Source organism: Gavialis gangeticus, unplaced genomic scaffold (genome assembly GCF_001723915.1).
Source record: "Gavialis gangeticus isolate Ggan-Ray unplaced genomic scaffold, GavGan_comp1, whole genome shotgun sequence".
NCBI lineage: Eukaryota > Metazoa > Chordata > Crocodylia > Gavialidae > Gavialis > Gavialis gangeticus.
The window spans coordinates 216,889,305-216,901,799 of record NW_017729032.1 but is presented as its reverse complement, the minus strand read 5'-3'; the positions used below and the strand labels follow the sequence as shown (position 1 = coordinate 216,901,799).

At 39.4% G+C, this 12,495-nt stretch overlaps 1 protein-coding gene across 2 annotated transcripts in view; it reads left to right on the top strand.

Annotated features, from left to right (window-relative positions):
- The window catches only part of ITSN1 (intersectin 1), a 210,720-nt gene that overhangs the window by 400 nt on the left and 197,825 nt on the right, over nt 1-12,495 (top strand). The window lies entirely within an intron of this gene.

The window sequence follows — 12,495 nt, the reverse complement described above, 5'->3', positions numbered from 1 at the left end:
GCCGGGGCTGCGGGCGGGTGTCGGCCGGGCTGGGTGGTGCAGCTGGCAGTGACCCCCGCCCGGCCTTTCTCGTCTGGTTTTGCAGGTGGGGGGGTGTAGTTTGTGCCCGTGTATACATACCCACACAAAAAGCTAGGTAGAATGACAGATATTTATCTCTATATATTGTGTCTGTGTGTATGTTGCAGATATATTGTATCTGTGTATGTGTGTTGTTGGTGTCTGCATGTATTGTAAATTGTAATCAGAAGACTTGTCCATTCATTATGTATGTCTGGGGTGATCCTGAGTAGAGAAGTTCTGCTAGATTTCTGCTCTGGGTCAGTTTTGAGAAATTTTTATATCTATATATAGATAGATATTTTTGTGTGTGCGTGTATGTACATACATTTTTGAGTAAAGCAGACTATGCCTTCCACCTCTTGCCTTAGACCAGTTACTTCTTTCCATTCTTCTGCTCATTTGATAGGATACTACTACTTTATTTAGATATAAGGTTTCTTTCTAGGTAGCTACCTTCTCCTCACTAGTCTCCTTTAAGACTTAGTTCTGTAGACCAGCTACCAAGATTGAGGAATACGAGAGTGGTGTGTATATTGTGTGTGTATATATATTCCAATGTGTATGTGTGTATGTATCTATCTGTATAGATGTAGTCTAGTTGGGGATGGTCCCGCTGTGAGCAGGGGGTTGCACTAGATGCCTCCTGAAGTCTCTTCCAACCCTCATTTTCTATAATTCTATGATACTGGATGTATTAACAGATCAGCAAAGCAGTGCACTCTTGCAAGCAGGCAGCCTTCCACTTCGGACTCCCTGTTGAGGGGATATGGCTGCCAGGCCAGGAAGGCTTATCTCTCTTTGCAGATTTGCAGGCAATTTGGAAGCAGGGAGTGTGGCTTTTTCATAAGTGTCCGGCTTCGATTCTGTTGTGCGCAGAGGGTTGCCATCAGTATGCAGCTATAGAGAAAGTAGGAAGGCAGGTGAAGTCATTTAAAAGTTTAGATGTGAGCTTCAGCTAAACATGGCAACATGAATTGTGGGTGCATAAGGTAAACTGGCCCACACTCTTTTTCCTGGTGATTAGTACTTGGATGCTCTCGCTGATATTGGCATCCTTATGGGGTCATGTTTCATGCACATGAACTGCTTCTGAAAAATTTCTCTAGGGTATTAAGCTCCAACTTCTTTCGAGTAAGGCAGGCAACACTTTCCACTTCTTGCCTCAGGCTACAGTTACTTCTTTCTGTTCTTCTGTTCCTTTGATAGTATACTACTACTTTATTTAGATATAAGATCTCTTTCTTGGTAGTTACCTTTTCTTCACAAGTCTCCTTTAAGACTTAGTTTTGTAGACCATCTATCAAGATTGTGAAATGGCAACTCTTGTATTTCTCAGTAGATCAATGGTCTGTCATCTGGATCCTGTCTCTAGCTGCTGCTGTAACCTTTGCTGGGAAATGTAAATGCCCTTTCCTTTCCTCCCATAATAGCACAGGTAGTTTTTCCTGCCTTCAGAAAGGGATTGTTACCTAGTGATTGGTATATATCCTGAATTATTCTGAATGGCTCTTGTCATTTTGTCTGTGCTAGCGTAATTGCAGATTCTAACTTTTAGTCTTGGGTAGAATATTCACTAAGGGCATATTCTGCATAAAGCAAAAATGTAAAAAAGTTTAACTTCCATTATTATTTAAAAAAAAAAAAAAAGGAAAAAATAAAAGAAAAACTAGAACAAATTAAGTCAAAACAGCAGCAGCCCAAGGAAGTTAACAGAGATTAAATTTAACTATAGATATAACATTCATGTAGCAATTGGTCTTTAACTTCAGTGTTCATACTATTTTTTTAAAGTGTAAAACAAACAGTAATCGGAAGATTTGTTCATTATGCATGTCTGGGGTGATCCTGTGTAGAGGACCTGTGCTAGATCTCTGCTCTGGGTCACTTTGAGAATCTAATCACTTTAGACTTGTAAAATTTGTGTTAATGACCCAAGAAGCTCTCTTTGTGATACTATATTATTTTATTAAATGTAGTTATTTTTTAAGTTGTAACCTGCCAAAAACTTTGTATGCTTACAGTTATTGCACTGAAAATAGCTGCTCAATTTGGAATAGTCTGAATGCTTGTACCTTATGAAAGAAAAAACCCCATGAAATTATTATGCAATTAGAAATCCAGTAGGAAATGAGATCTGATGATGCAGTATTTTATTACACTAAAACTTCCTGTATGTTGTACCAAAATTAGCCCTTCAAAATAGGGTAGTGATGCTTAAAAAAGCATAAGAATATATTACTCTTAACCTGAAATTTCTTTTTCTTTTTGGGTGTTAGGTGTTCTGTAGGCTTACCATTTGACTTCTGAGATGCTAATTGTAACTGTTTATATTCGGGCTTTTAATAGCCAATCCATATTTTCACGCAGAAATAAATAGTTATATGAGGCAAGCATAGTCCATGACTTTGCATTTAAGGGATTTAAATCCTACCACACCTAGTGGAACTATTCCTGCAGGCCAGTGATTCTCAGTCTTTTTAAACTCAAGGCATCCCTCCAAAACTTCTGTGAATTGAGCAGCATCCTGTTTCAAAAACCTATTTATTACAGCATGTATTTCCTTGCAGAGGAACCAGGCATTAGAGACAGGAGAGCAGCCAGGAAGCTGGAGCCTGTTAGTATCTGTTTATCTCTTTACATCTTGCTCACACTTTCTGGGTCACCCTTTAAAGTATCTCATTGCATCTCAAATGATCCCATCATCTTGGTTGAGGATCACTGCTATAGGTAAAGTCATGAACCATAACTGTTTGCAGGAACAAGCCATAAATGGTGCCTCTTCAGTTTAAGAATTTATATATAGGACACATTGCACACTAGTTATGTGGCTTTTATGTTTACTTTTTAACCCTTATTTATCTTTGAGACAATAGCATTTTGTACCCATCCAGAAGTCTGTCCTAGCTTTTTAGTCGAAAGAAAATGTTTTTTATCTGTAAGCCGTAGAAGTGGCTGAACCTTGAAATTTTACATAAGTGCAGGGGTGAGGGAGGAGATTCTGTGTGTTTTATCTAGAAGAAAAGCTCTTACTCCTCATCAGTTTTAAACCCTTCCATTGATTTATCCTGGGAAAAATTCTTCTCCTAATTCCGTACAGTTTTGAGTTGTTGTCTAATCTCCCTGCATGCCTTGACTATCAGACATGGGAGTCTAAATCTGAGGGGAGAATTTTTTTCCCATTTATAACTTTCCTGTGAAAGCTTGTTCAGAATTGTGTGTCTGTCAGTAAGAGGAACTCTGCATTGGAGAGTGAAAAACTGTTATGGACATCTAATGTGGGTTTGAAAAACTCCTAGCTATTTGCCATTATTATGCAAGTAATATATCAGGAAGAATGATTTTGCTCTTAAACACAGGCGTAAGTGTAGGGTTTTAGTTAAGTCTACCACAAACTTACTGTGTGACCTTGGGAGTGTTGCTTATCTTTGTCTGTTCTACAGATAAAGAAGCATCACTGTCCCAGTCTTACAGAGAGGATGTGAGAATTAATGTTGATGAGAGAGAGTGGTGGTAAGCATCATAGAAATGCTAATGCGTAAAGAGCAGAACAAGAAAAACAAATTCTTGAATCTTTCAGACTGGCAAGACTTAGTGGTGAACTGTAAAATTGCAAAAAAAAAACCCAACAACAACAACAAAAAAAACCACCACCACCACAAAGCCGGCCATGAAATGATACATTTTTTGATCTGGCTTTCTATTGTGGAATGTATTAAACATATTTACTTATGGAAACTGAATCTTCTGTTCTGTGTTAATGCATTGTCTTTAGGATTAACTTAATTATTTCTAGTGCCTTTTCAGTATTTTTTTTTCTGTTTTTCATCTGTTCCCTGCAAAGCTAGCTTGTTGTAAGTATCTTTCCATAAGTGGGTGCATTTGGAATTTGAAATTTGTCAGAATTTTGAAATAACCTGTCTTGTGTGTTAATCATGTTCTATCAGAATATTGGGCCAGATCCAGACTGCAGTGGTGGTTCAGAGATGTATCATTGGCCCCTGGCTGCCAACATGCATCTCCAGTAGGGCTCTGGACCCTGGCAGGCTCTACCTCAGTTTGCCCTGCCCCAAATTTTGGCCTTTGTGGGATTCCCATGGGACAGATCTGGTGTTATGTTTAACACCCTTGTTCTAGATCAAGATGGTTTCTCAGTGAGGTTAATATCTAATATTTGGGTCATGTCTTCAACAGGTTTACTGTAAGTTATAAAGGAAAGGTAAGGGTTTCTGTTGTATGTTTATGTGAAGCTCAAAATAAATGTTTCACATCTTGAATAATAGCTACCACTGCATTTTCTCACATACCATGTGTACACCCAGATAAGACATGCGCCTTGTTTGGGACAGCAGAATATAGAAAACAAGATTTTTCCAGATGCCTGAGAGCTGACTGAATGCAGCAGCTCACTTTCCCTTAGCCAGTTCAGTGGCTCTTCAGGCAAAAGCTATTGTGTTAACCTTTTCGCATCCAAAAGCTACTACCAACACAGCAGTGGTTGTGAGAAGATTAACACTGGCCTCTGCTCCTGCTGCTTGCTGACCTAGAGAGAAGCAACAGCTATTTTGGCAGCCATTACAGCACAGCACCTATGCTTCTGTTCTTCCATGTTTCTATTCCAGTAAATCAAAATCGGTTTCCTTGCTTCTGTCCTCCAGTTTTAGAGGGTTGATACTTGGGGAAGGAGTGCATGTGGTATGCAGGTACATTCTGTAATAAATACTACATAAATTAAAAGAAAGTTTGGGTTCAGATGACAAAATGATACTTTCTATATACAGAAAACTCCTCTCTCTGTCTCGGTAAAAAAGCTGCATATATTTTAGCACTGCAAAACTATATTTTAACACTACTTTAAAAGGGTTAGTTTTCTAAAGGTAAATCATTCTTGGACTACCCTAGGAGGGACTCAGAATCACAAAAGTGAAATGAACTGCTTACACGCAGGGTGGATTTGATTTAAATTGCTGGGCAGGAAGCCTCAATCATTGTTTTCTGCAAAAAGTGCCTTCTTGTGGTCTGATATCCTTTATTCTCTTAAGTTCATGAAAGGTTGCACTTTTAGAGAAAGTAAGGCTTAACTCTGTGTGTACAAACTTGCAGAGAGACAATAGGGTTGATGGTGGGTAATCACTCTCATCTATTATCTCTTATCTCAATATACTGCTCTTAATGAGGATGTTATCTCGAGGCAGAAATCCACAGCTTGAAAACTGAAACTAAACATCACAGAGATGTATTGCTTCATGGGATCCCCTAGACTAGGCTGAGCACTGAGTACCATTGGGTCAAATGGTTTTCTTTATTCTTTACTAATCTATAGAGGAGCCTCTGGGAACCCGGTAAGATTGGGCCCCTAATATTGTTGAAGTGCCAACACAAAAAACCAAGGGGAAGGGCAGAAGAGTAACATTTACTACTATTTACAGCACTAGTAGTACAAGTTCATAAACTGATTTATTCATGGCCTGACTTACCCATGGCCTTTTGTAACCTATTTGTAAAACTTTTCTAAAAAGGTTACATGAATATATTTGTCTCAAATAGTATATAATTAGAAGTTATAATCCGTATTCCATGATGATATCTTTGAGCTTTAATTTACTTTAATTAAAACTATATGGGTTTATTTTTTTGGGAAAAAACATCTTAAAAAATAAAAAAATACAATTTAAATTAAAAAAAAAAAACCCTTTAAAAAAAAAAGCCAATTTTTAATTTCTTTCTTTTTTTTTTTTTTTAAATAGCTGGTTTTTATCCATTCTGCTTACAGGTTTCATAGTATAAACTTCTGGCTAGAGCCACACATTTTATAAGCTGATAGTGTGTAGATTTCCTGATGCAGCCCTGTCAACTTGCTGTAGTTCTTTCTGGATCTAGTTCCAACATCTCTTGAAAGAAACAGTTGTATTGCACTGAGTTGCCTGATGATCTTGTAATTTGCGTAAATATTTTCTAAGCACTGTGTCTGTACATTATGTTGCTTTCATTTATAGTAACCTTCTAGTGACCTCTCCAATTAGGAGTCAAAAGGACAAATTAAAGGACACACACAAACATTCTGCTTCAGAATGAAATGTGTATTAACGGGCTTACCAAAGAAAATAAGCAACAGGTTGTAGAGATTTCATATTTTTCCTTTTTCAAAATGGATAGCAGGAATTTCTGGATTGACCACTGTATGTGGGTTTGAAGACTGCCATATTAATATACCCCCGCCCCCTCCCCAATGCAACATGCTATTTTTTAGTTTAGCTATGTGATCAGAGATTTGTAGGATTGAATTCAGATCTTAAGGGAAAACAAATAGTCTGACTCTTTAAAATAAGACTCAACTGATTTCTTAAAAGGATTGCTAGTTTTGCCACATTTTATAAAAATATTGGTTTGTCAATAAACATAACAGATACACAGCCTGGACTATTACGTTTTTCATGAGATCCAGCAAGCAGTGTAGGAGACCAAGGACTTACCCCTGTGTTAATTACTCTACATAACTAAGAACTTATATTCTTCTTATGATAGAGTAGTTGGTTTTTTTAGGTTTTCATTTAAGCACTCGGAAGTCAGGGGATGACAGTTGTTTTGGTGGTCTTTAATTATATGTTTGCTGTTTCTTTGGTACAGGCAGGGTGGATAAAAATTAACGACTTTCTTTAAATGAAAAAAATTGGATTTGTTTATATTTAAATCATTTTTTAAAATTTAATAGTCTGTACTAAGATGCTTATTTAAAAAAAATCTATGTAAAGATGGTTTTAATTTAAGACATGTTGACGCTCAAAGGTATCATCGTGGAATTGGGATTATAACTTCTAATTATACTATTTGAGACAATATATTTGTGTAACATTTTTAGAAACGTTTTATAAATAGGTCACAGCAGGCCACGGACTATATTGGGGCCCAATCTTATGGGGTTCCCAGAGGTTCCTTTATAGATTAGTAAAGATAACTACTCTGCCCTATAGGACTCAGTGCTCAGTCTAATCTAGAAGATCCCATTAAGCACCTCTGTGCTGCTTAGTTTCAGTTCTCAAACTGTGGATTTATGTCTCCAGAGGTAACACCCTTGTTACCAGCAGTATATGGAAATGAGAGAGAACAGATCTGATTACCTACCCATTAGCCCTATTCTCTCTGCAAGTTTGTGTACACAGAGCCAAGCCCTTACCTCTCTCTAAAAGTGCAAAGTTTCAGGAAGTTAAATGAATGAAGAATTGTTGGCGGTGGAGTAGATCTGGGCAAGGAGGAGCAGCTTTACTGGAAGCACCAGCATGTTGGCTTGATCTGGCTTTGCAGCATCTGTATAGGTCAGGCACTTCAGCAGGGGGTTTTGGTACTTTCATCTAATAGTTGATTGAATCAGCTATTAGATAAAAACACCAAAAAAGTGCCTGATCTATACAAACATTGGGTGAGCCAGGTCCAACTCACATGATGCCTCTTCTGGGCATGTGCTGCAAGACTTGGTGTGGGAGCATGCTGAGTTTAAAGTAAAGCACCTTTTTCCCACCCCCCCTTGTCTGCAAGCAGCCTTTGGGACTAGTCAATATTTACTTTCATTCTCAGTCTTTAAAGCTTTTCCGAGTAAGTAATAGCAATGATGTAATAGATGAAAGATTTGGACTTTGGAATATGGAAGCATCAAATGTGGACTGCTAAATCTCTCTATTAATTAAAATATGGTAGTTTGTAATACTTTTATTTTATAGGTCATGATAGGAATCTTCTATTTTGATAGCCCTTCAGTGAGAGCAGATTGAGAAGATTTATTCAGCTACCCAGGTCCAGTTATATTAAACATTGAGATGTTAGTTTGCTAATCCCTGATCCTGCAAGCTGCTTTGTGTGAGTGTGTGCTTGTAGCCATGTGAAGCCTAAAGTTGGTGCAGATTTGTGTCAGTGACAGGGTTCACCTGTGCAGAGTTTGTTGTAGGGTCTTGGATTGGTATGCAGTATAGGTTCTACAAGGATGTCTGCACTTGTAACAGTGGGCCAGCAGAGTCTATTTTAAGGGGAAAAACCTTACTTACGATCCTCTAGTCCGGAGAAATTGGTTCTCTCAGGCTCATGTTTCTAAAACTGCTGTTCTCTGTGGGGCGGGGGAGGGAAGAGGGAGATTTATCTCTGAAAATGTTCATTGGTATGTGTTTGGGTTAGATATTTATATGATGTGCTAATGAGCATTTTCAATATATAATGAACCTTGTATAATTTTCCTTTTCATTTTGTTTCATATTGATAGCTTGTGTACCTTCTGAGTGCTTGTTGAACCTCCAGAAGTAGTCTAGCATTCGCAAATCAAAAAGGAATTGTACAATGTACTGTAATTTTAGATGAATAGTTGTAAAGTGCACATCTTGTTCTGGAAAATATCATTCTTCAACTAAATTATAGATCCCTAAAATAAACTCGTCAGTCTCATTTTATGGGGATGTTTATATAGGTAGAGCGGAAGTTCAATAAATGCTAGTTGTGATGTGAGCTAGAAAGGTTGCTGTGCTTGTAGAATTATAGTATATCTCTTATAAAGAGAGAAGGGGTGTAATTTAGTTGGAAAGGGGAGCAAGTTGGCTTGGAGGGCTCTGTTTTACTGTAGAGGTGGAAACTGCTACTAATCTTAATATGACTTGTGTATTGTAGGGAAGAGACTCTACAGAAGGTTGTGGGGTAAAGTTGCCAAACATAGGGGTTAAAAAAACCTCTCTCTCATAAAATGGCAGTCATTTTACAGTTGCCTAAAAACCAAAGGGGAATGCTTAGTGGTCTGATTTTGAGAGTGGGTTCACTATCCTTTGGACCCCCAGATTTGACTCTGGTCTTTCTCTGGAAGTAGGGAAACTGTGATGTCCAGTGACTTCTTACTTTGTGGCCATAAGACATTGGCACTCCAAAGGTGGCTGTTTTCTGACTTCAACCAAAACAGTCTTTCCATTATGTTTATTAATCATGCTCTTGCAAATATTTTTTTCTTGTTTATATCATTGATCATAGCATTCTGTTAACTGACTTCTCTCTGTATCACCAAACATAAGCTGTGTTCCCCTTATGACCTATCTCCACCCTACCTGTCAACCATCAGATACTGTTGAGAGATCGGTAGAGCTGAGATTCAAGGAACTTTTGTGCCCCGCTTGTTTAAATGATCAGGTACCTTCTTCTCTGCTCCTCATACATGGCAGCTGCTGCCCACGTACATCTGCAAAGCCACTTATTTAAATCTTGCCCTTTTTTTTTGCTTCTCTATAAAATTTTTGATTGCTTTGATGCCAACAAAAAACTTGACCAGAATTAGGCAATCTGTATATTGAGGTGGCTGACTGCTCATCATGCTCCCCTTTTCTTTATCAGTGTGCTATCTCTTATCTTGGACCTAAGAATTTTGAAGGCAGGGGCCATCTTACTGTTTGTACAGTGCCTACTACAATGGGATCCTGGTCCATGATTAGGGCTCTGAGGTATTACTTCAGTACAGATCATCCTGATTTGTAAAGCATTCTGGAATCGCTTAGACTAGAAGGTACTATAGCTTTAATTTTTCTTATTAATCTGACAGCAGCAGTTAGGTCCTGGGAAGGTTTTTAGTAATGTCCAGTTTGTGGTAAAAGCCCTTGAATATTTCTTGGTAAATAAAACACATTTTTCCCCTGAAAAAGGAGGTCTTAAATTGAAGTGCATCTGAAATAGTAGCTACGTAATGAAAAATAATGAAGTAGACTTTATGCAAAGTGCTATCATATGCGCAAAGTTGATCAAAAAACTTTTTGCAAACTCTTTCTACTTAGTTTTTGGTACATTCAAGTTGTATCCCTTAAAGAGACATACTGTTTCATCCCTTCGTATTGTATAGTCTGCTCAAATTGCAAGCCAATTGGTGTAATAGTCTACAAAGAACAGAATGAAGAAAATTATTTGGGATAAAGTGGTGCAGAAAGAAGCTTTTGCAGAAATTCAGAATAGCACTGCTTTTTACACACGTTTGTACAAGTACAGGTACTCCTCACTTAACATCATCCCAGTTAATGTTGTTTCATTATTACGTCACTGATCTATTAGAGAATATACTAATTTAAAGTCACGCAATGTTCAGTTATAACGTTGTTTGGCCACTGCCTGCTAGCAGGTAACTACTGTGACATAATTGGATTCGCTTAACATCGTTTTGCTTAAAGTCACATTTTTCAAGAACGTAACTACGATGTTAAGCAAGGAGTAGCTGTACCTCTTTTTTCCCTATTCTGATTTCCATACCTTTCCTTTCTTGCATATGATTCTTTTCAGCTTTGTTGTCCAGTTGGAATAACTGATTTCTAGATAAGAAAAATGACACAAACAATGCTTACCATGCTGAACATCTGTATGTAAAAACTAATTTAAATTGATGTATTTGTGTGTGTATGGATCCTGGGGCTATTTAATGAGAAGGTCTGGAAACATCCGTTGCATCTTACAGGCCTTCTGCCTGTTTTGTAATTTCTAATTATAAATACCATGCTTTCTTGCATGCAATGCACACAAAATAAGATATGCACGTTGTTTTTAAAAAGGTAGAGAGAATTAAAAATTATCTTTCTTTGCAGTAAGTAACTGAGTACCAGGAAGGGAGCTGTGTCCACTCATTGTCCTGCTGTCAGTAGATGATGTGCAGAGTTGCTTTTGCTTTTGCCTGGAAGAAACTTAAGTGGAAGAAACTGCTGTTAACATATTTTATTGCTCTTAGGGCTTACCCCAGTTTCAAAAAGCTGGTTTTGGGGAAAAGGGGTTTGCATCAAGAAATACAGTAAAACCAACCAAAAACATTATTGTACTAAAATACAATAGGTTGTTTCTTAGAGCACTGTGTGATGATTTGAATAATTCTTATCTGTTTTTCAGCTGGTTTTGTAGCCTTGTGATTTGCTGTTACTGGTTTTCTGGAAAGTAATTGGGTTTTTATGGGAAAATAGTCAGCTTATTTTTCTGGGACAGTGAGAGGAAAGGAGAAGGATAAACAGTTAAACTAACTTGTATTTTCTGTATTCTTTAGCTCTAATAGAATAATTATAAATAATCATTCACTGGTGATATTATGAGTTAATGGTTGCATCAGTTGGTACATAGTGTGGGGGAGGATCTGGCTTTTAATGAAGGTAGGCTACAGCAGTGGAAGTCCAGCCTGTGGCCCATGGCAAATTGCGACGTGCAGTTCCAGGAAGCTTAACCCAGCGCATCCCCTTTCCTGCCCTGTGCCTTGCAACTGATCCCCCTCCACAACCTCTTCATCTCCCCTTCCCTCCCCTACAGCAGATGCTGCTTACTTTGGGCCTTGTTACCTGGTAATTTTAGGCAGCTTTTGGAGCTCTTGACTGCTGGATTGGCTGCACATTAACACTTTTTAAGGAATTTAAAGCACTCATTATTTGGCTTAAAGGTAGGCCACTCCAGGGCAGGTATATCTCTAATCCTCCTAATTTTGCTCTTGTTCCATTAAGGTGTGGCCACTTCCCACAGTTATTTTGCCCAAGCTGAAGTCCTTCAGTATTCCAGGATGCAGTGGGTGAGTGGGGATGCTGGGGTGCACTGGGACTGGGCATGGTGCCTCACCCCCCAGGGACATCAGGCTCAGCACAATCTCAGAGCACCCAGCAGCCATGGTGCCTCCCACTGCCACTCAGACTGGCTCACTGCTCCCACTGGCAGAAGCACAGGGGAACAAGCTCTGGAGAAAAAAGGTTTGGGCTCCTTGGAGCTCAAGCAGTGAGCTGGTCTGGACAGTGGTAGGAGACACCCTGGCTGTGCTTTGGGGTGACGGCACTGGCTCTGTCCAGTGGGAACAGTGAGCTGGTTCTGCCCGTAGTGTAGCCAATGCCAATAAATACAACAGGTTACAAAAGAAACGCACCAAATGTGAAGTAGGAATGTAAATATAATTTAAAAAGTGGTCTGTGTAACCTCCTCTCATTATATCAGTTAAATGGTTAACCAATAACACATGCCTAGTCCCAGCTGCGGGGGTGCAGAGCCCTGGACGAGTGCATGCTCTGCCCCAGCCTGCTGGTGGGGAGGGGTACCATCTCCTGGCTGGAGCAGCATGTGTAGCTGGGGGCTGTGCACAGACCCAGTTGGACACAGCTGCTGCTAGGAGCCGCTCCCTGAGGCCTTTGACAGTGGAGGGGAGGAGGCGGTGGTGGCAAGCCCTGCCAGACAATGCAGCCCATATGAAACTATGGGTGGCAGCAGCAGGCGATGGCTTTCCCTTCCCACTGCAGCTGCTGGTGCGCTGGGAGGGAGGGAGCAGGCAATGTGGGTTGGGGTTGGGTTTAAACTTTAAGTACTCCTCTGAAGTGAGTAACGCTTGTGGAGATATTGGAACCATTTTCACAAAGCTCAAATGTGGGGGTGGGGTTTCTCTCCTCTCTTCCCCCCCCCCCCCCCCCCCCCCCCCCCCCCCCC